The sequence below is a fragment of the Dendrobates tinctorius genome, unplaced genomic scaffold (assembly GCF_039654945.1).
Source record: "Dendrobates tinctorius isolate UK_male_01 unplaced genomic scaffold, ASM3965494v1 ptg000006l, whole genome shotgun sequence".
Taxonomy (NCBI): Eukaryota; Metazoa; Chordata; class Amphibia; order Anura; family Dendrobatidae; genus Dendrobates; species Dendrobates tinctorius.
The window spans coordinates 4,363,948-4,387,124 of record NW_027361674.1 but is presented as its reverse complement, the minus strand read 5'-3'; the positions used below and the strand labels follow the sequence as shown (position 1 = coordinate 4,387,124).

General features: G+C 44.4%; 1 long non-coding RNA gene across 2 annotated transcripts in view; it reads right to left on the bottom strand.

The window, feature by feature from the left end:
• LOC141084785 (uncharacterized) overlaps nt 1-19,501 on the bottom strand; it is a 154,384-nt gene extending 134,883 nt beyond the window's left edge. For both annotated transcript variants that reach the window (XR_012231114.1, XR_012231113.1), the window contains exon 1: nt 18,768-19,501. This is a non-coding gene — a long non-coding RNA (uncharacterized lncRNA). The remainder of the gene's footprint in view (nt 1-18,767) is intronic.
• Between the last annotated feature and the right edge of the window lie 3,676 nt (nt 19,502-23,177).

The window sequence follows — 23,177 nt, the reverse complement described above, 5'->3', positions numbered from 1 at the left end:
AGTTTCCCTGGCTGACCACTGTGTCATCCTTCGTCCAGGTTGCGCATTTCTTTGAGGAGCTTTTTTGCTGATGCAGTATAACTACCTTGTTTCTTGTTGCTGCGCCCAGTCTTGATGTATGGATCTGTGACATGAAACTTTCTTCCACAACCTCACCTTTATAGCAGAGTATGATACTTCCTCACCCAGTATTTAAGCCTCTTACACAGCTGTGAATGACTGTGTTGCAACCTACTGTACATATGAAAATGATGATCATTATCAGTCACTTGTTCGGTACAAGCCTACAAAATCCCTGACTTTGTGCATGTGTACCTAGAAGAATTGATGTTATTTTGAATTCAAAGGGAGGTCACCAAATATTGATTACATTTAGATTTCTGTTTTTGTTTATTCATTTTGCAATTTAATTGTTAAAAATAAACTATCAACACTTCTATAATGAAAGTTTTCCCAATTAAAAAAAAAGTTGTTAAAAGAAAATTCATTAGAATCCAACCACTTCTTGCAGATCTTTCTTCAGGCTCTCAGCACACGCTTCCAGTATTTGCTCAATGACGGCAGACATCTCACTTTATGGAAAGTATTTGAGCCAGCATAAACTCTGCACGGTCTCCTCCACATCCACATGTGACAGAGAGCTCAGGATCAGCTTTACATATGATATTAATGTTGCCAATGTAGGAACTTTGGACAATGCATCTTTTTAAGTCTTGGCGGACAGATGTAGGTGAACTGATTTTGTCTCTGGTGCAGCGTTGTTATATAGAGATTATCACATCTTGCAATGTTTTTATATGTTGACCATCTGACAATCTCATCACTGCTACAGCTGACAATCTTTGCTCAATTATAAATAATAATTTTAGCCCAGCTACTCCTCACAATCTTAGCTTTTTTTTTCTGCAGACAATCTCGGCTCTGCTACATCTCAGCAGAGCTATAGGCGGACTTTAAATAAACCGGGGGCAAAAGGTTCGGTTTGGCAAGTCACCACACCCCTGACCCCCTGACCTAAAACTTGCAATGAGGAGAATTATTGAGGCTTTGCTAGAACTCCTCTCTCACCAGCACACCCAAGCAATGCCCCTGTATCTCAGTACTGATGTTGCAAGGGCAACCGGGGAGGGAGTAGTTAATGCCGAGTTACTTAAAGGCACAGTCCACACACAGTCCAATGAGCCAACGGTCAGCGAGCACACCCCAGCCCTTTGTACATAAATAGACGGGACCGACACAGCTTTTCCCACAGTTTACCTTTTTCTCTCTCCGGCCATGGTAGTCCAGGCATATTAGAGTCCAAGAAGGCAACAACACAGGCTTCCTGTTCTCTCCCTGACACTCTCCAGAGCCGCACCCACAGCAGCTGCAGCAGTCGAAGATTCACAGTAGTCCACTCGCTGTGATCTGGGACTTCCAGAGTCCTTTTAGTTCAGGGCAACAGATCTCTCCCTATCTGGGAGTCTGGCAATGCCCCGGCTGTTACTAAGCATCTGGTCAGGGTTAACTTGCCCCAGGTTCTGACTGGGGACAGCAGCTTCCTCCTGCCTTTGTGCTGCTGGCCCAGCCTCCAACATTATCTAGTGCTGTCGCTGCCTCTAGTATGTGCATTACAAACACAGCACAACAATTGGCATACACAGCACATTAACAATGTAAAATACAAGGGGATAACATGAAGTGGTACATAGCATTACACACAACAATACACAGACATTTACAATAGGGTATGCAACATATTTATATAAGGTGCACGGAGGGCCACACAGAGAAGGAGAGGGTGCAACTGAGGGGACCTTCCACCTCCTTACACTGATACCTCTGACATCAGTTCTGCCTCATCAGACAGTCTCAGTGCCGTTACATCAAAGAGAATTTCCAAAATTTGCAACGTATCTCCAATCATTTGGGTTAATGGCCTCTGGGGGTCTGAGTGGTGGGACACCGAGTGATCCTGAGAACGAGGGTTTAGGATACAACACTCTTTGTGCAGCAGTCCCATAGGTAATGAGTGCACCTCCAGTACATGGTGGGGCTCTACATAATTTCAAGATCGCTGGGGGTCTGACTGCAAAGAAGTTATCATTAGGTAATCCCATATTCTATAAACGGGGGGAAAACTTGCGATTTTGGGAAAACTACTTTAAAAATGTTCCTGAATTTCAGCACTTCTAAATCTATTAATTTCAATGCTTCTTATTTGACACTCTCAGCTCTGCTACATCTGTTTGTCCAATTACCTACTTATTAATATAATGCGCCCGCTCTATATATCATGAACAAGATGCCGGCAACACTATGAATAATAAGTAACCCTTGAGTCTTAGGTAAGTGCGGACAGCTGCCCTTTTAACTCAAATATCAGCAAATTACATGTTGGAATTCTAAACAAGCTGAGCCCTTACCGTGTTTATAGAACGTCGCCCCATTTATATATCACCCACCCCAGCCATTCGTCCAGAGAATAAAGAGCTTCCTAAGGAAAATTCCACGTACAGTGTGTGCTAGCATCTCGGGAAGGCATTATCCCAAACTAATAGGAATATTCAATACCCTGATGAGTCATCTGCCAGATTACATCCTGCGAATCATTGTAGCTGTCTCACAAATTGGTAAACTAGATTGTTAAAAAGGCTCAACATCTCATCTACAAGTTCCTGCATATAGAAAAAAAGAGCATCTGTGCTCAAAACTTATATATGTATATATTCCAGACCAGTCAGCCCATGAAACCACAGGCATAACTGGATGCTCCTGGGACATGATGCAAAATCTATAACAGGGTCTCTTACTAGCCATTGGCAATTTATAATGCCTTTATAATGCTGGTGTCATATGTGGCATAGAGTCCCTGTCAGTCACCAGGTGCGACTGTGGACTCCGTACCCCCAGGAACGCAGTCTGGCTTCAACAAGCCAAATGATAACACAGATATATAGTCAGAAGATGAGTCAGAATTGTCACGACTCTGTTGTTCGGTGTCTCCTTCCCTGTTCCTAACTCTAGGGGCGCCTTGCACCCTTTCTGATAGCCCTTCACAGAACTGGCTACGGAGTGTGGGATCACTCCACTTAGTGACCACCTCCAAAAACTCTGAGCAATACTCCTCCACCAGCGGGTCTCTGTGCTGAAGCTGACATAGTGTGGACTCAGCAAGGGCAACGCGATCGGGGTCATCATATTTTTTACCCAGCGCCAGAAAAAATTCCTTCACTCTCATGCTTGGGGGTCACCCTGAAAGAGCAAGATTATTACCCCCACCCATAGCTTCCTTGTTCCTGAGTAGTAAGAAGTAACCTGAAGTATAGCTTACAGGCCTCACTGAAAACAACAAACTTGCCCCAGAGAACCTGTCGGGCAAAATGATCTTGGGCTCCACTAAGATTTGCTTGGGGTCATGGACCCCATACCTGATGTGCTAGGGGATTGCAAAATGACAGTGCATAGATCTGCCACCTCCAGGCTGAGCTGCTGCAGTTGCTGTTATGATTGAGTCACCGAGGAGGAAAAAACAAAACACAAGCTCAGCCCAGAAAATCAGAGAGGTTGGAAACTAGCGGATTGCAGACCCCTAATCCTATCACACAACTAGCAGTAGCCATGGAGTGTTCCTACGGTGATCCTAGACACCTCGTCACAGCCGGAGATCTAAATAAGCCTAAAGAGAGAAAAGGGAAAAACTGACTGCCCCAGAGCAGACCCCAAAGCAATAGGCAGCCCCCAACATATAATGACGGTGAAGCAAGATGAAAACACTAACACAGATAGAAAGATAGGTTGAGCAAACGATGTGGCCCAAGCTAACTAAAAAGGACAGGACAGAAAAGCTGCTGTCTGCAATCCGAGAAAACCCTGCTAAAAATGTGACCAACACAACTGATAAGCAAAAAGGACCCTGAAGTCACTAGACTTCAAACCCTATATCAGCACTCAGAATATTCTGGAAGCAGAGCAAAAGAGAACACCGATCAAGGAAAAAGAATCCAGCACACCCCCGGCCGGGGATGGCTGAACTCAAAAAACAAGGCAAACAAAACCAAAACTAATAAGTTCAATAGCAGAGCAAAAACTTATCTTTGGGAAGCAGGAATCTTGCTTTAGCACCTGAATGTGCCCTCATCTGTACACTTCCCCCACTCAGGGAAGAGGGGAGTAGTAGTGTACCGTAATACACCAAGCAGAATAACACAGTAATACGAACCGGGGTAACAAAAAATACCAAACATACAAATACAAATATGCACACACAAATAACAGAGGGATGCATCGGGGAGAGGAAGATGGGGTTAAACCAAAGTAGGAGAAGAAAGGGAATTATCACACACTCAAAACCTAGCAACAGTCACAGATAAATCCTCCAAACACCTACTCTAATAACCACCAACAACCTCCAGCCATGCAGCAAAAGCTATTTCTCTGACAATGACTGCTAGCCAGGGCTCACATTATGTAGGATATTTGAGTGGATAACAGTGCACAGCTGAGAGCCTTAGCTCCAGGAGCTCTCAACAGAGCAGATTAACCCCTGTACTACAAGAAGAAATTTACACCATTTAATACAAATGTGAAGTGTTTTTAACCAGTTCAGGAGTAGGACAAATCAGATACTGCGGTCTTCTGGCTCCTCTCTGTTGTGGTAAACCCGTGATGATACCCCCCCCTTCTACAAGGGAGCTCCAGAACCTCAGCTCCAGATTTATCAGGGTTTGCCACATGAAAAGAATGGATCAGTCTGGCTGTATGGACATCTGGTACCCATATCCTCTCTTCATGACTGTATCCACTGTTGTTGAATCTTCTAGTACTCAAGCCCTATATGACTGGGCTCCTTTCTTGTGAATGCTGCGGGGTCACTGAGCTGTCCCGGGCTCTAAGCCCTACAGGACTGTCTGGGCTCCCTGGCTCTACTAACTGCAATCAGGAAATACTCCTGGCTTACCCACAGTAGACTCCTCCTAAATTAACTATTTATTACACTAAACTCCTATCCCTACTCTACTATGCCCCCTCTAGTGGATAATTCTATAACTGCACTGCCCCTATCTACACAACACATAGATATATATACAAAGCTGCATCAGGTAATTATATACAATTATACAAATAATCAACATGTGGACAGGGAGTGGAGCATCACACGGTCCCTGTACACCCCTTACAACAACATCAGAATCAAGAACCAAGACAAAAGTAAAGTCCAGAAGGGAAGTCTAAGTCTAGATCCTTCAAAAGTGACAGTGGGCAATAAAAATAAAGCAACATGCTGCACTAATTTTTCCAGTCAAATGGCAAAACTCACTTGACCTAATTATAAGTCAAACAGGACCAACAATTAGTCATGCGCCTTTGGTGATGGATCCAGCACACAATCATATTCCATTTTCTGTTTCTATGCTGGAACAAACTCCTGAAAAATGATTGTGAATCTTGCCTCATGCATCTATTTTCTCTTGCACCTCAATAATTTTCGCTGATGGTCTCAAGAAATCCGGCACCAACACTCATTCAAAGGGCATGGAAAGTGTGACCTTATAGGGCGTGAATAGACAGACAAAATTTTCGGTAATGCAATTCGCACTCTGCAAGCACAGTCCTCCAAAGAAGAATCCATGAAAGTTGACAAGTTTGTCTTAGACTAACGTTCACACCAACTTTCTCTCCTCTAAAAGAGGTCCTGCAGCAGCTAAGTTAACATACCATACTTTATAATACACTTTCTAGCTGCAGAACCTCTATGCGGTGATATGGGGCCAGTTTAGTAAACTCCTCTGCAAAATAGGATGAATATCTAATTTTTAACTAAAGGATATAGATTTATAGGCAAAAATTTAAGAGGAAATTTGTTCAAGTGTAAAAATTGCGTGCAGTGATTTTCTGTGAACTTTAAGGAAACTAACTTAATTGGATGGATCTGAACTTATACGACTTTGGGCTGTGACTTTCCATACAGGAAGCAGTGCGTTACTGCACACCTCTGTTATGTGACCCTTCATATTTCTATCTAGATTTAATTACAGGAATGTCACCCACTTCTCAGCTTTTTTATATCCAAATGGAAAAAATTACATATAAATTAAGGCTGCAGAGATGGGAGAACACACATATTGCATCGGTCCATAAACAATATTTTTCTTTTTTTTTGGAGCAAGTGCAACTGTTGGAAGTATATGCAGTATAGCGAATTATGAAAAGGGTCACAATTGAAATCCAAAATGGGGGAATACAAAGTAGGACACACACAAATTCTTTAGAAATTGAAAAAAAATTTTAAGCCCTGCCCATTTTTAAAAAACAAATTCCAAAAACACAGTATGTGAATCACAAATTGTACATATGATCCCCTGCATCACACCGCAAAATGAAGACCACAAACCAGATTCCTTGAGCACAGGCCCATAAATATAGGCTAGAAGCAAAATCCTCAGCATATAGAGCTCAGACAAAACCCCCTGTTTATAGACCCTCCACTAGATAGCTCCTACACAGTTTACAGACTCCAGAGCAAACATCACAGACATCCTTATTTACAGATCCCAGATAAGATTTTCCCCTTTTGCCTTCTACACCACCCTCATTTGCACCAAATCTCTGTTTATAGACCATAGTCTAGTCAAACAACAACTAGTCTCCAGACAAGTCCGTTCTCGATTATAAAGGTACTGTCACACTTAGCGATGTACCAGCGATCCCGACCAGCGATATGACGCGGTCAGGATCGCTGGTACATCGCTAAGTGGTCGCTAGTGAGCTGCCACACAGGCAGATCTCACCAGCGACATCGCAGGGGTCGGGGGTCGCTACTTACCTGTCAGACGAGGCAATCCTGATGTCCTCCCGCCCTCGTCCACGCGTCGCTCGTCGGCGCCACAGGAAGTCCAGCAGGAAGCTAACGACGAGAAACGGTCCAGGACGTTCTCGCGCGATCAGCGATAACCAGCAGGGGAGCGGTCGGAGGTAAGTATCAGACACAGCGATATCGCTATAATGTCACAAAAACCAGTGATGTTATAGCGATATTGCTAGTGATATCGCTTAGTGTGACAGGCCCTTAACACAGAGCAAACCCCTTTCATGACATACCCTACCAAAAACATTTTTCACTTGCTGACCTTAGACCAATCCTCTTTTCTTTATAGACTTCAAATCAGATTTCCTGTTTATAAATCTCTGAGCCGAACACCTTAATTTACAGACCCCAGACCAAACTCCCTGTTTTTAGACCCCAGATAAGTCCTATTTCATTTGCGAACCTCAGAACAAAGCTGTTTCACTGAAAGACCCCAGAACTAACCATTTTACAGACTACAGGTCAGCCCATTTACAGACCCACATCAGATTTCTTTTGTTTATAACAATCAACAACAATCTTTATTTTTATATAGCTCTAACATATTCCGCAGCGCTTTACAGTTTGCACACATTTCATCACTGTCCACAATGGGTCTCACAATCTAAATTCCCTATTAGTATGTCTTTGGAATGTGGGAGGAAACCTACGCAAACAAGGGGGGGGGGGGGAACATACAAACTCCTTGCAGATGTTGTCCTTGGTGGGATTTGAACCCAGGACCCCAGTGCTGCAGTGCTAACCACTGAGCCACCGTGCTGCCCTAAAGCCCTATAGTTTATAGTTCATCGACTAGCCAAACCTCATTTTCTTTTCATTTACAGACAAGATGTAAATACTTATGTCCCCCCAAAAAAACTGAGAAAAGTATTCAAGGTGTGATACCTTTATTGGCTAACCAGAGAAATTACAGTATATAGCTTTCAGCTTGCTTGCAAATATAATTTCTCTGGTTAGCCAATAAAGGTATCACACCTTGAATACTTTTCTCAATTTTTTGGGGGGACATAAGTATTTACATCTATTTTTCTAACACGGTACCACAATATTATTTTGTATTGTACATTATTTACAGACAACAAACCAATTCCCCCTTGATTGCAAACCCCAATCAGATTTCCTCTGATTACAAATCACAGACCAGACCCCTCCTATCCATATACAAGCCAAGACCAGACTTGCTTTATCTATAAACCCCAAACCAAGCCCCTCTTTGTTTACAGTTCCCATACCAAACCTTGTCAGTGGTGCTAGCGACCAGATACTCGCCAGCCAGTCCCCATTACTGCACATCCCTCAACTTCAGCAGGAGACAAAACTCTTTAGAGCCAATAACTTGCTAGGGGTCATGGTTTATGGAATGAATCACAACTTAGTAGATCTTTGTGATGATATATCTCAGTGGAATAATTATAGAGGGTCCCTCATAACCATATGAGGGGTCCTGTTCCATACAATCTCTCATGGTATTCCATGTGATTTATTCTGTGGGAAGGTGAATTCTTTAAGCCATAGGATTGCGTGAGCTGGCACTGACTTGAGGCATTGGTGCAGCGAAATACAGCAGACTTGAATAAACTGGATGGCACATGAAACAGCAGAGCTGAATATGCGGATCTGCACCTGGAGCCATGGGTGAACATACCGCCGGTTCAACAGGTGCGACTGCATCGGGGCCCAGAGCCTCCAGGGGGCCCTTCAAGGCGGCTAATGATGAGGGCAATCTGGCCATTTTCTCCAGCCCCGAAGCTCCGGGGGCCCCTGGCCAGATTGCCCTCATGTCTAGTGGCGGGCAGGGAGCGATCTAAGCAGCTCCGCTGCCTGCAAGAGAAAATAGCCAGAGCCGAGCTGCAAGGATCCATCCTGCTTCCTGCCTGCCGCCCGCGCTTCCTGTCTCTGACACAGAGAGGAGCGCCGCTGAATGACGTCATCATTCAGCGGCCGCTGCTGTGTCAGAGCAAGGAAGCGCAGGCGATGCTGCGGACAGGTGAGAGGAGAGAGGTGGTGGGTGTGTGTATGTATGTGTATGTATGGCTGTGTGTGTATGTATGCGTGTATGTCTGCGTGTGTATCATGTCTGTGTGTGTATGTGTGTGTGTGTATGTATGTATGTATGTGTGTGTGTTTCAGTGTGTGTGTGTGTATGTCTGTGTGTGTGTCTTTGTGTGTGTAGGTGGAGCCTGGCCCTGGAGGAGATGGGGACATGAGGAGAAGACCGTGATGGGGAGAGAAGGCCATGATGTCTGGGGTGATGGGAGAAGGCCATGAGGGGTTAATGGGAGAAGGCCATGATGGGGGTGATGGAAAGAAGGCATTGGTGGGATCATGGGAACGGTGGGGAGAAGGCAATGATGGGAGTGATGGAGAGAAGGCAATGATGGGAATGATGGGGAGAAGGGAGTGATGAGGAGTAGGCAATGATGGGAGTGATGGGGTGATGGAGCAGGCAATGATGGGACTGATGGGGAGAAGACAGTGATGGGGTGATGGAGAAGGCAATGATGGGAGTGATGGGGAGAAGGCAATGATGGGAGTGATGGGGTGATGGAGCAGGCAATGAAGGGAGCGATGGGGAGAAGGCAATGATGGGAGTGATGGGGAGAAGGCAGTGATGGGGTGATGGAGAAGGCAATGACGGGAGTGATGGAAAGAAGACAATGATCGGGTGATGGGGAGAAGGCAATGATGGGGGTGATGGAGAGGGCAATGATGGGGTGGTGGGGGAAAAAGAAATGATGATGGGGTGGTGGGGGAGAATGCACTGATGGTGGTAGTGGAAAGGACAATAATGGGGGTGGCGGAGGAGGAAATGATGGAGTTGGTGAAGAGGGCAATGATGGGGTGGGGGAGGGGACAATAATGGGATGCGAGGGGAAGAGGACAATGAGGGGTGTGGGGGATTGGGATGGGAGGAAGGGGGACTTTTAGTGGCCTTAGGAACAGGGGGAGGTGGAGGAAGACATTATTATCGCTTATTATGTCTAACACAGACCCTTAGTATATAGTGTACTCACTAATTCTGTATAATACCATCCTTAGTTACATAGTTTCCTCTTTTATTATGTATAACATGTCCCTTATTACATACCATCCACTCTAGTTATATATGGTGCCGTCCCTTATTATATAGCTTCCTCTGCTGTTATGTATAGTGCTGTCTCTAACATATTGTATTCTTGTTAATTTTGTTATTTACAGTGCCCTCTTTTATTACATAGTCCCCTGCTGATTGAGGAGTCGGTGACCAAACTACCAGTCCATAAGCTCCTCCATTAGAAAGGACGCTTTCCCATGCTCCATCAGCCATCATTGCATTATACAGCTAACAAGACAGGACAGTATGTAATAATAAACAGGGTTCTATATAATTCAATATGTAAGGGACGGTACTGTACATAAGAGAGGGCACTGTGTAAGGGACAGCAATATACATAATAAAGGAGACTATGTAATATATATACATGTATGTGTGTGTGGCTATAATATATATATATATATATATATACTAGCTGAAGAGCCCGGCGTTGCCTGGGCCTAGTAACTAATTGTGGCTAGTTATAACAAGTTATAATGATTATATTGCACATAAAAACATTTCACATCATATATTCAACACTACAGATTTGCAACACAAATTAACTAAATGATTACCCAAGTATCCTCTCCTGTGTGATACTTTCTGCTGAGCTGTGTATCTAATCCTATCCAGTGTGATACTGACTGCTGAGCCGTGTATCTAATCCTATCATGTGTGTTACTGACTGCTCAGCCGTGTATCTAATCCTCTCCTGTGTGATACTGACTGCTGAGCCATGTATCTAATCCTATCATGTGTGTTATTGACTGCTCAGCCGTGTATCTAATCCTCTCCTGTGTGATACTGACTGCTGATCCGTGTATCTAAACCTCTCCTGTGTGATGCTGACTGCTGAGCCGTGTATCTAATCCTATTCTGTGTGATACTGTCTGCTGAGCCGTGTATCTAATCCTATCCTGTGTGACACTAACTGCTGAGCCGTGTATCTAATCCTATCATGTGTGTTACTGACTGCTCAGCCATGTATCTAATCCTCTCCTGTGTGATACTGACTGCTGATCCGTGTATCTAATCCTCTCCTGTGTGATCCTGTCTGCTGAGCCGTGTATCTAATCCTTTCCTGTGTGATACTGACTGCTGAGCCATGTGTCTAATCCTATCCTGTGTGATACTGACTGCTGATCCATGTGTCTAATCCTATCCTGTGTGATACTGTCTGCTGAGCTGTGTATCTAATCCTATCCTGTGTGATACTGACTGCTGATCCATGTATCTAATCCTATCCTGTGTGATACTGACTGCTGAGCCATGTGTCTAATCCTATCCTGTGTGATACTGACTGCTGAGCTGTGTACCTAATCCTATCATGTGTGTTACTGACTGCTCAGCCATGTATCTAATCCTATCCTGTGTGATACTGACTGCTCAGCCGTGTATCTAATCCTATCCTGTGTGATACTGTCTGCTGAGATGCGTATCTAATCCTATCCTGTGTGATACTGACTGCTGAGCCGTCTATCTAATCCTCTCCTGTGTGATACTGTCTGCTGAGCTGTGTATCTATTCCTATCCTGTGTGATACTGACTGCTGAGTTGTGTAACTAATCCTGTCCTGTGTGATACTGACTGCTGAGCTGTGTATCTAATCCTATCCTGTGTGATACTGACTGCTGATCCATGTATCTAATCCTATCCTGTGTGATACTGACTGCTGAGCCATGTGTCTAATCCTATCCTGTGTGATACTGACTGCTGAGCTGTGTACCTAATCCTATCATGTGTGTTACTGACTGCTCAGCCATGTATCTAATCCTATCCTGTGTGATACTGACTGCTCAGCCGTGTATCTAATCCTATCCTGTGTGATACTGTCTGCTGAGATGCGTATCTAATCCTATCCTGTGTGATACTGACTGCTGAGCCGTCTATCTAATCCTCTCCTGTGTGATACTGTCTGCTGAGCTGTGTATCTATTCCTATCCTGTGTGATACTGACTGCTGAGTTGTGTAACTAATCCTGTCCTGTGTGATACTGACTGCTGAGCTGTGTATCTAATCCTATCCTGTGTGTTACTGACTGCTGAGCCGTGTACCTAATCCTATCATGTGTGTTACTGACTGCTCAGCCATGTATCTAATCCTATCCTGTGTGATACTGACTGCTGAGCCGTGTATCTAATTCTATCCTGTGTGATACTGACTGCTGAGCCGTGTATCTAATCCCATTCTGTGTGATACTGACTGCTGAGCCGTGTATCTAATCCCATTCTGTGTGATACTGTCTGCTGAGCTGTGTATCTAATCCTATCCTGTGTGATACTGACTGATGAGCCGTGTATCTAATCCTATCCTGTGTGATACTGACTGATGAGCCGTGTATCTAATCCTATCCTGTGTGATACTGACTGTTGAGCCGTGTATCTAATCCTATTCTGTGTGATACTATCTGCTGAGCCGTGTATCTAATCCCATTCTGTGTGATACTGTCTGCTGAGCTGTGTATCTAATAGATAACACCAGAGAAATGATAAGAATAATAGGCCTCAGTTACCACAACTGTCTACAAAGAAAACTGTTGCTAATAGCAACCAATCACAGCTCATTTTTCATCTTTTAAACAGCTCTGGGACAGCGTGGAGAGTTTTGAGTGGCGGCTTTTGTGTTTCGACTTCTATGTGGCGAGGTTGGTGTGTGTGTGGTGAAATGTGTGCTGAGGGTGGTATATGTGTTGAAGCACGTGGTAGTGTGTGGCGCATTTTGTGTGTGTTCATATCCCCGTGTGTGGTGAGTATCCCCTGTCAGGGCCCCACCTTAGCAACTGTACGGTATATACTCTTTGGCGCCATCGCTCTCATTCCCCCTTGTTCACATCTGGCAGCTGTCAATTTGCCTCCAACACTTTTCCTTTCACTTTTTCCCCATTATGTAGATAGGGGCAAAATTGTTTGGTGAATTGGAACGCGTGGGGTTAAAATTTCACCTCACAACATAGCCTATGATGCTCTCGGGGGCCAGATGTGTGACTGTGTAAAATTTTGTGACTGTAGCTGCGACGGTGCGGATGCCAATCCCGGACATACATACATACATACTGTACATACACACAAATCCACATTGAGCTTTATATATTAGATAGACACACATGTAGCTTTGACGCCAAAGGAGGGGGGCCCAGACAAATTTCTTGCACAGGGGCCCCAAGCTGTCAGTGTCCATCCCTGCCTGGAGCAGCATGGAACAGCAGAGCTGGATATGATAGCCAGTGGATCAAGTCAGCTGAATATGCAGTCATCTTGCAGTGTACAAACAGCACCTTGGAACAGCACAGCTTTTGTACAGCAGACGCGAGTACATATGTGGCGCCCCTGAGGGTTCAGTCGCCACAGAGGTACTGCACCTCCTCCTGAGGTGTGGTACCACCATTCAGGTAAGGTGGAGACTCCTGACCACACTCCAACACCTGCATCCCACACAACACAGTAGTGTAGCAAAGCACCCTTTGGTGGCTCCCTGCTTGGAACACGAAGTGTGCTGGGAGGCGGGTGGAGTTAGTTGGCACCAAAAGAGCGGGAAGAGTTTAGGATTTAGTCAGTCTGACAGAGTCAGTGGAAGAGTGAAGATCCCCTGAGTGAGATGGATAAAGGAAGTGCTGCAGCCGACCTCAGTGACCTGGGTCCGCTGGAAGAAGAAAGAGACATTGAAGGAAATCCTCACTCTCTCCATAAGAAAGAATGATTAGTCCGGAACGTAAGGAGAGGAGGACTAAGGATCAGGGTTAGAGCAGAACCCTTCCCAAGTTCACAGCGCAAGGCCGGGGTCCGGTCCCCGAGGTTGTATGGATACTAATGGTCCTGCAGCAGACACCGCAGGAATAGAAGTTGTCACCACTTTATTCCCACACAAGACTTGGGGGCACAACAGCAACGAGAGTGAGCCGGGACTTAGTAGCAAGGAGTCCCCGAAGCAGGCTACAGCTGTCTGCCGTACAAGTAGAGTTCATAGGAACATCTGACAGGAGGAACTCCAGTGTAACTCAGTACTGAGAGTACTTCACTATAGGCGCAAAAGGGAGACGTTCAGAAAAGAGACTTATGTTGGCGGAGTGTTGGAACGGAGTACTTCATCTTGCCTGGAGGTTGGCTGAGCCCCTGACCTAAAGGACACGGCACCGAGGCGGGCACCTCTATGCACAACAGACTGTGAGTAAAGCTTTGGAACTACATGCCCTGGTGTCCTCCACTTATTCCTGCGTCAACCCACTCAGCACTGCTACATCTCTGTGCTTAACACCACACCGCTCTCCTCTCTTCACAATCTCTCCATCTACACTGCCCTGGGACTACAGCCCTGCCTGTGGAGGGCTACACCATCATTGCTGCACCACACCATCTGTCTCAGAGGATCTGTCTGCAGCGTCGGCTTAACATCTTCATTGCCGAACACCACAGGTCACAAATCATTCACTAATAAACTTTAATCATCATCCGCACACTCAACATTTCCCCCCTTTTACAATGGACACCCAGGGCCACGGACCGGGTCACAGCTACCGTGACAACTCCCATTGAGATCCACCGGGCCCGGCGCCAAGTACCCTGCCGCACTGGCGAATCCCTGGGGGCGCTCCACATAGACAGGGAGCTTTGTATAGTAGATCTGAGTATGAATAGATATCTTGAAACCTTGGATCAGCAAAGCTCAGTATGCAGATAGGCATCTTGGTACAGTAGAGTTGAGTGTGTGGCAAGCAGCTTGAAACAGCAGAGCCAATTGTGCATCAAGTTTATAAGAAGGCACACTTTAGAGAACGTGTAACGATAGAGTCCTAGCACATAGTAGCCAGCATAGCCTGAACTACCTGAGTACTCAGGCAATGTTCTGCCATTTAAACCAACCTGAAAAGGCCTTGAGGGGGGGTGAGATCAGAGATACGGAGTCCAGTGGCCAGGCGATTAGCCTCTTTATTCTGATTTTTGTTTCCAATTCAGATTTTAATGCATTGAATAATCCATCATAATTCTAGATATAATATAGTAATGTGTTACCCGTGACTCCTTGATTTGGAAAGGAAGAATAAAATAAAGCAAGATGTAAATAATTAACATACAGCTCATTACAACACAGTGAAAAGAATTAATGAAGCGACGATACAAAACACATGTATATTACATAGTAACTTCTGTTTGTTGACTTGAGAAAACAATGGCGCGGCCGCTAAGCAGCCGTATATAGACAGCTGCTGTATATTGATTTCCTGCGGAAAAACAATTCCTCTTTCTCAAATATACTGAAATATATAAAAGAAAATGCAAACCATTACCGTCTCCAGCAGCTCCATTGTACAACAAGCTTCTGGTAATGAAAGAATTAACAGTGGTGGCCGATCTCCTCATGAAATCCCTATTAAGTTGAATTCTCCGGATAATAACATGGGCTGGATGAACTCTGCACCTTCACGCACACATTTGTATAGAAGAAAATAACTCGCAGTCACTGTGAATTGTTTGTCTAGCCGCATAAAATCTGTCTGATTTATTGTGGATTTGTCACCAGATTTCACAATACAAACTGAATGCATTGTTAAATAAAACTCTAAGGCTAAGTTCACACGTACCGGAACTCTCGCAGAAATTACCGCGAGAATTCCGGAATTCCATTCCGCGGGAAAATCGCATTTTAAATTCCCGCGATTTTCCCACGGAAAAACTAGCATTTTGCAAGCGTAATTAGCTAGCAAAATGCTAGCGTTTTCCAAGCGATCTGTAGCATCGCTTGGAGAACTGATTGACAGGTTGGTCACACTCGTCAAACACAGTGTTTGACGAGTGTGACCAACTTTTTACTATTGAGGCCGCCTATGCGGCATCAGTAGTAAAAGATAAAATATTTAAAAAAATAAAAATGGTGTTATTCTTACCTTCCGACGTCCCGCGCAGCCGTTCCCAGTAATCCTTTGCGACAATTACCGCGATGATGTACGTTCTCGCGGGATCGCGACGTCTCGCGGTAATTCGCGATGACGTCGTGCGAATGACCGCGAGACTTCGCGATCCCGCAAGAACGGACGCTATCGCGGGCATTTTCGCAAAGGATTACTGGGAACGAGAGCATGGAGAGAGGCGGAAAGACTGCGCGGGACGTCAGAAGGTAAGAATAACAATATTTTTTATTTTAAGTTCTATTTTTTACAGGGATATGGTACCCAAAGCCCGGAGGACAGTCTCCTCTCCTCTGGACCGTGGGTACCATCCGCAATTGTTCTGCTTACTTTTCACATGGTGTGCACAGCCACATGCGGGAAGTAAGCGGAACAATGCATTCCTATGGGTGTGGGATCGCCGCGATTCCGCAAAATTAATGAGCATGCTGCGTTTTTTACCGCGAAGCGATTCCGCCGCGGTAAAAACAGCAGCATTAGCACAGCATTGCGGAATCCCATAGGAATGCATGGGATGCTTATTTTTGGCGTTTTTGCAGCAAAATCACGCTGTTAAAACCACTGCGGAAACGCAAAAAAATGCAACGTGTGAACTCAGCCTAAGGGCCCCGTCACACACACAGCGAGATTGCTAGCGAGATCGCTGATTTTGTGACGCATCAGAGGTCTCTCCAGCGATATCGCTGTGTGTGACGGGGATCAGCAACCAGCCCCCCTGTCGGGTATCGCTGATCGTGCAGCATCGTCCTCATCCATTTTTTGATCGTTGGTCTCCCGCTGGCCAGCCCGCATCGCTGCGTGCGACAGCGAGAGACCAGCGATCAGCGACACTGGACACTGGTATCCAACGTAAACATTGGGTAACTAAGAGCCACGCGGCTCTTGGATACCTGCTGTTTACCCTAGATACCAGCGCACGCTGGTATCTAGAGTAAACAGCAGGTATCCAAGAGCCGCACGGGTTACCCGATGTTTACATTGGATACCAGCATGCATGCTGGTATCTAGGGTAAACAGCGGGTATCCAAGGGCCGCGCGGCTCTTAGATACCCGCTGTTTACATTGAAAACTAGCTTGCTCGCTGGTCCTGTTCGCTGGAGGGGCTGTCTATGTGACAGCTCACCAACGATCAGCCTAACGATGTCCCAGCGATCTCATCCATGTCAGATCGTTGGTGGGATCGCTGGGACATCGTTATGCGTAACGGGGCCTTAAGACCTGATGAGGCTGATGTATTTCCTTTGGAAATATGTCAGTATGACAGATAATCCTTTGTGAAATTGTAAACTCCAACTTAGCTCGCGTAGCCTAATTGTCAGCTCTTTAGTTTTCCTCCTCTGAGCTGCTGCTGAATTTCCACCCACTTAGGCTGGGTTCACATTAACGTTTTTTAGCGCTGCATCTCATGCGCGTCCATGCGCATGCGCCATGCCCCCCTATGTTTAACATGGCAGGCGCATGGTCTAGCGTTTGCACACATTCGTATGCGTTTTTGTGAGCATGCGGTTACTTGTAGAGTGCGCCTAGGCGTGCCAGATGCAACCTGTTGCATTTTTGGGTCTGTCCAACGGCGTCAAAAAAACGCATGCGCACGCTTCCAAACGGAATGCGCAAAAATAACACATTACAGTCTATGGGAACGCAGGCGTGCGCATGGACAGCACGCCTGCGTTTCAAATCGCATGCGTTTTAAGAGTTAACATGGCTAGAAACTGGTTAAAACGTATGCGCCTAAAAAGCGCAAATGCATGCAAAACGCATAATGCGTTTTTTGCATGCGTTTCTATTGCGCACAAAACGCAGCGCTAAAAAATGCTAATGTGAAAGTAGCCTTAGCCTGATTGTCACTTCCTCAGTGTCACTCCTCCCAGCTGCTGCTGAATCTCAACCCACTTAAATACAAACATGGGCCATGCACACAGTGAACAAGTCTGTGGGACAGTGTTCACACCACCAAAAGACTGAAACATAGAAAAGAACAGTAAAACAAACGTATAAAAATACTCTGTTGTAAAGAAGTAACAGTAAACAGCAAGTGCTAGTAAAAAAAGATGATAAAAAACAGGGTATTTGGTTGATACTTTTTTGCAAAAAATGTATACTAAGCCGCTCTACCAAACGTCAATGTAACCCATATCAGAGCAGTCCCTAACTGATGTATTTAAAAACCTGGTCATGTGTATAGTACCATTATGAGCAGGATTCAGACAGGTAATGTCCGATGTGGACACGCTGCAGAGGACGGCCTTTATGTGCATGGCCCACAAGGAAGGGGTGGAAAACCTCCCTAATCTTGCAAAAACAAGAATCTAAGGGTACTGTTACACTTAGCGATGCACCAGTGATCCTGACAATGATATGGATTGCTGGTGCATCGCTAAGTGGTCGCTAGTGAGCTGCCACACAGTCAGATCTCACCAACGACATCGCAGGGGTCGGGGGTCGCTACTTACCTGTCAGACGCGGCAATCCTGACGTCCTCCCGCCCGTGTCCACGCGTCGCTCGTCGGCGCCGCAGGAAGTGGCCGAAGAGAAATGGTCCAGGACGTTCTTGCGCGATCAGCGATAACCAGCGGGGGAGCCGTCAGAGGTAAGTATAACACGTAGCAATATCGCTGCTACGTCACAAAATCGGTGATGCTTTAGCGATATTGCTAGCGATATCGCTATGTGTAACGGGGGCTTAATTAAATATAAACACATGGGCCATGCACACAGTGAACAAGTCTGTAGGACAGTGTTCACACCACCAAAAGATTGAAACAGAAAAACACAGTATAACAAACGTATAAAAATACTCTGTTGCAAAGAAGTAACAGTAAACAGCAAGTGCTAGTAAAAAAGATGATAACAAACAGGGTATTTGGTTGATACGTGTTTTGCAAAAAATGTATACTAAGCTGAGATGGTGGTGAGTTATAGAAGGAAAAAAGATGTTTACTTACCAATCACTATCGCTGGCTAGGAGATGGTTGAGAGCTACAAATATTTGGGGGTCCACCTTGACAGCAAACTTGATTGGAGGTGTCATACGAAGAAGGTTTACAAGAAGGGAATGAGCTGACTGTACTTTCTACAGAAGCTCAGGTCGTTCAATGTGTGCAGAAAAATGTTCGAAATGTTTTACAAGTCCGTTGTGGCAAGCGCCATCTTTTTTGCTCTCATTTGCTGGGGCAGTAGGGTGCGATTAGCTGACGCTAATAAGCTCAACAAACTTATCAAGAAGGCAAGTGCAGCTGTTGGCCTCCATCTTTACTCTTTTCAGGAGGTGGTGGAGAATAGGATTCAGAAGAAGTGCAGGGCTATAATGAACAATAATACACACCCACTATACGGGCTGTTCTTGAAGCAGAAGAGCACATTCAGCAGCCGTCTAATCCTACTAAGGTGCAAGAAGGAGAAATTCAGGAAACCGTTTGCGCCTACTGCTATGGGGATGTATAACAAATCACTAAGGGTGAAAGATGGCTATGACCTATGGCTGGTGCACTAAAAGCAATGATCAGAGATTTAAGATTTAAGTGCCTGCACTTACACAAATTTGTTTGTTACGTAATGGGGTTAGTCATGTGAAAGATCTGTGTCTAGGAATTACTTTATGTAATGCTGTTTGTATTGTTGTAATGTTTGGAATGCTGTTTGTAACGCTGGCGTACACGGTGGAGTACACAAATATAAAGGTCTATAGGCTCAATCCCAAGATACAGGTAGGTGTGTGTGTTTGTCAATGGGCCTTAAATAGGTCTAGGAAGATGATGTCCTTGATCCACACCAGGCAGCTTGCAAAACCTGACATGGAGCTCAGCAGAAGGCGGTGTACTCAAGGGAAGAAAGCGGAGTCCAGGATACCCAGGTCATGCGTGTAACACTTCTCTTCTGCTGCTAGATCCCATCCCTTCTTTCGTATTTATTAACAGCTTTTCAGTGTCACTCATACCTACTGTTGAGATCTCACAATGCTTTAGACAAGCTGCAGCTATGAGTCAAGCTGGGTGGGGATAACTGAATATCCTCTGACTCATGAGCTTTCTGAGTTGGACTCATAAGTCCAAATCATTAAACTTTTGGAATTATACAGATATTCCGATGTATGTTGGAGCTCTGTTACTTCAAAGGGTCTTGAAGACTATATTAAGAGTGGTGCATGGCTTTTGATCTATTCAAACAATTTGTTTGTTTTTGTTTTACGTGTATTTAAAAATTGGCATTCTTTTTAATATATGAATCACTATCTTTATTTTAAAATAAATATATATATATATATATATATATATTATTCTTGCAATTTTCACCCTGGCCACTGAAGCTATTTTGGACTCAAACTTCCTATTCTTTCAGGAAGAATTTTCATCAGTCTCGTTATCAGCAGAGACAGGATTACAAAGATTACAAGGATAGTGAATGCCTCTATACACATCTGATAAGACAGGAGTCACCAATCACAATAGGTGATGTCACGGCTACCCCTACTCCCTCCCCCTTCATAATAACTTTTGCACACGCTCAAGTGATGCTTCAATTCAAAAGATAGTGCCAGGGTCTTTTCATTTCAGCTAATGTGAATATGGATTTTCTGAAACAAGAGGAATTTATAGTATAAAAAAAGCCCCAATGACCTGTGTGAAAACTGCACACTTTCTATTTTTTTATTTTTTAATGAAAATTGCTATATGGGCAAAAAACATTGCTAACAATTAAAACATGCATGTAACAAAAACACGATATAAACAATTGGTATATTTTCTGATGCAGCAGAGAGGCTGGGAAGTGGCGTGTGGGCTATATTGAGACAACCCCCCTTTAAGGAGAGCCAGTACCCCACCTGGGACAAAGATTAATTTTAGGATCGTCTTCCCTCCCAAAATCTATTACTTAATTGTATATAGGAAGTTCCTTCCTGGGCCAAGTCTATATGTTACCCAACACCTCACATCATATGTCAGACACCCCATTGTCACAGCTACACCACAAGTATAAAAGGCACAAATTGCAGAAATGACCGAATACTGTGGTCTTTGGTATTTCTCAGCACATTCTAAAGATAATATCTCCTGTAACAAAAGTAAGGGGTAAGATGAATGAGTCCTTTTAAATTTCCCAGCATTGTTACTGATAACCTTTTATCGCTTCCCCAAATAACTAGTTTTCTCAACATTCATTCTGAGACACACTGAGCCATCTGGAGATGCCCCCAGGCAGGTTCCATGGTATGATCACCAGCTGGGCAAGCAGTTGTTGGAATTCATGGGGTGATTGAGCTCGCAGGCTACACTCTCACATTCCATTACATTAAAATTCAAAAATTCTGTAACCTTTCCAAGATTAAAAAAAAAAATATCTTAATCCTTGAATTACCAATTACTCTATTTGTTTAACTCTATACATATTGGGAATTGACAAACACTGGGATTTTGCAAGGAAAATAACAGTATCTGTTCTGGGTTCTGTAACTGCAGACAGATTTAAAGGGGGATTCCAAGATTCTCACCCAATAGATCAAACATCAGAGCCACAGTTTGGGTAATTATGTTTGTTTTCCTTACATATGTCATTTGCTGTTTTGTTGTGGAAGCCATTTTTGCCAAATAGATATTGTTGTAACTGATGGTAAAATTATAACTTTGTTATTAACTTAAGATGCTGAGGCAATGACGCAAAACTATTTCCAAACAGTGCCAACTATTCTGGCTAGATAAGCAGACTTGTAGCAATGTAGCAGAGCCCAGCGATGTAGCAAAGCTGAGTATGATGGACGACTCATTGTTGGTGTAGCAGGGCTCAGTGATGTAGGAGAGAAGAGTATGTTAGTTGACTCATTGTTGATGTAGAAGATCCCAGTGATGTAGCAAGGTTGAGTAAGTCAGCTGACTCATTTTTGATGTAGTGGAGCCTAGTGATGTCACACAGCTCAGTATGTCAGGTGACTGATTGTTGATGTAGCAGAGTTCAGTAAGTCAAGCGACTCATTGTTGATGCAGCAGAGCCCAACAATGCTGCAACGTTCAATATGTCAAGTGACTGTTGATGTAGCAGAGCCCAGCAATGTAACAGAGTATGTAGCGATGCAGCAAAGTTGAGTATGTCAGGAGACTCATGGTTGATGCAGCAGAATTTTGTATGTCAGGGGACTCATTGTTGATATAACAGAGCCCACTAACGTAGCAGGGTTGAGTATGTCAGGAGACTCATTGTTGATGTAGCAGAGTCCAGCAAAGTAGCAGAGTTGAGTATATCAGATGAATTATTGTTGATGTGGCGTAACTGAGGATGTCAGGAGACTCATTGGTGTAGCAGAGCCAAATGATGTTGCAGAGTTCAATATGTCAGGAGACTGTTAAAAAGCAGTGTCCAGCAATGTAGCACTGTTGAGTATGTCAGGTGACTCAATGCAATAATAGAAAGGGATATACAGATAATTATGCTGCGCTGCTGGCTACAAAGATATCCAATGGAGATGATGGTGTTGAACGAAGAGAAGTTTTATTGACCAAGATGTTTGAGTTGAGCAAACTCCATCAGGAAAAAACGCAGGTGACTCATTTTTGTAGCAGAACCCAACAATGTAGCCTTGTTGAGTATATCAGATGACTCGTTGATGTAGCAGAGCACACCGATGCAGTAGAATCTAGTATGTCCGGGACACCTTGGTACCGCAAACTACACTGTTGCAGAAGAATGGAACGGAGCAGCATCTTAGTAGAGCAGAGTAGCAGAAATGACTAGTGGCATGGAAGTGAAATACTTAGGTGGTATACCACTGCCTGAACTGGCCTTTTAAGGTCTAGACTAGAAGCATAGAAGAATGACCGCAGAGGTGTGCCATGTGAATCCCACAGGAACAGAGAGAGCCTGCCCCTGAGGGAGGAAGATAGCAAGCCCAGCTCTGGAGCCAGGACAGGGGAGGAGCAGATATGGCAGAGAAAGAGATAGAAGGACAGATACAGAGACGGGGACATGAAGGAGACATCAATAGATGGATAGATTGTTCGACAGCTGCATATACCAGTGACTTGAGAGACTGACAGCTACATAAATAGATGAAAAGGTAGATAGGTATGAATCATACAGATGTGATATAGATAAGACAGAATGACATAAAATGCAGATACACAGATGTAGATGGCCATGATTCACAGGTTTAATGAGACTTATGACTCTAGTTACAGTTTATTGATTGTAAAACCATTCATTGTGAATTTCGAGGAAGGACATTTTTCCCCAAGTCGTAGATCGGCTGTAATCACACTGGAAATGCTAGTTATGTCCTTTTACAACATTCCCATATGTGAAGAACCGAGGTAATTAAACTTCAGTATGACCAGTCTACCAAATGTCAGACCAATAGCTTTAATTAC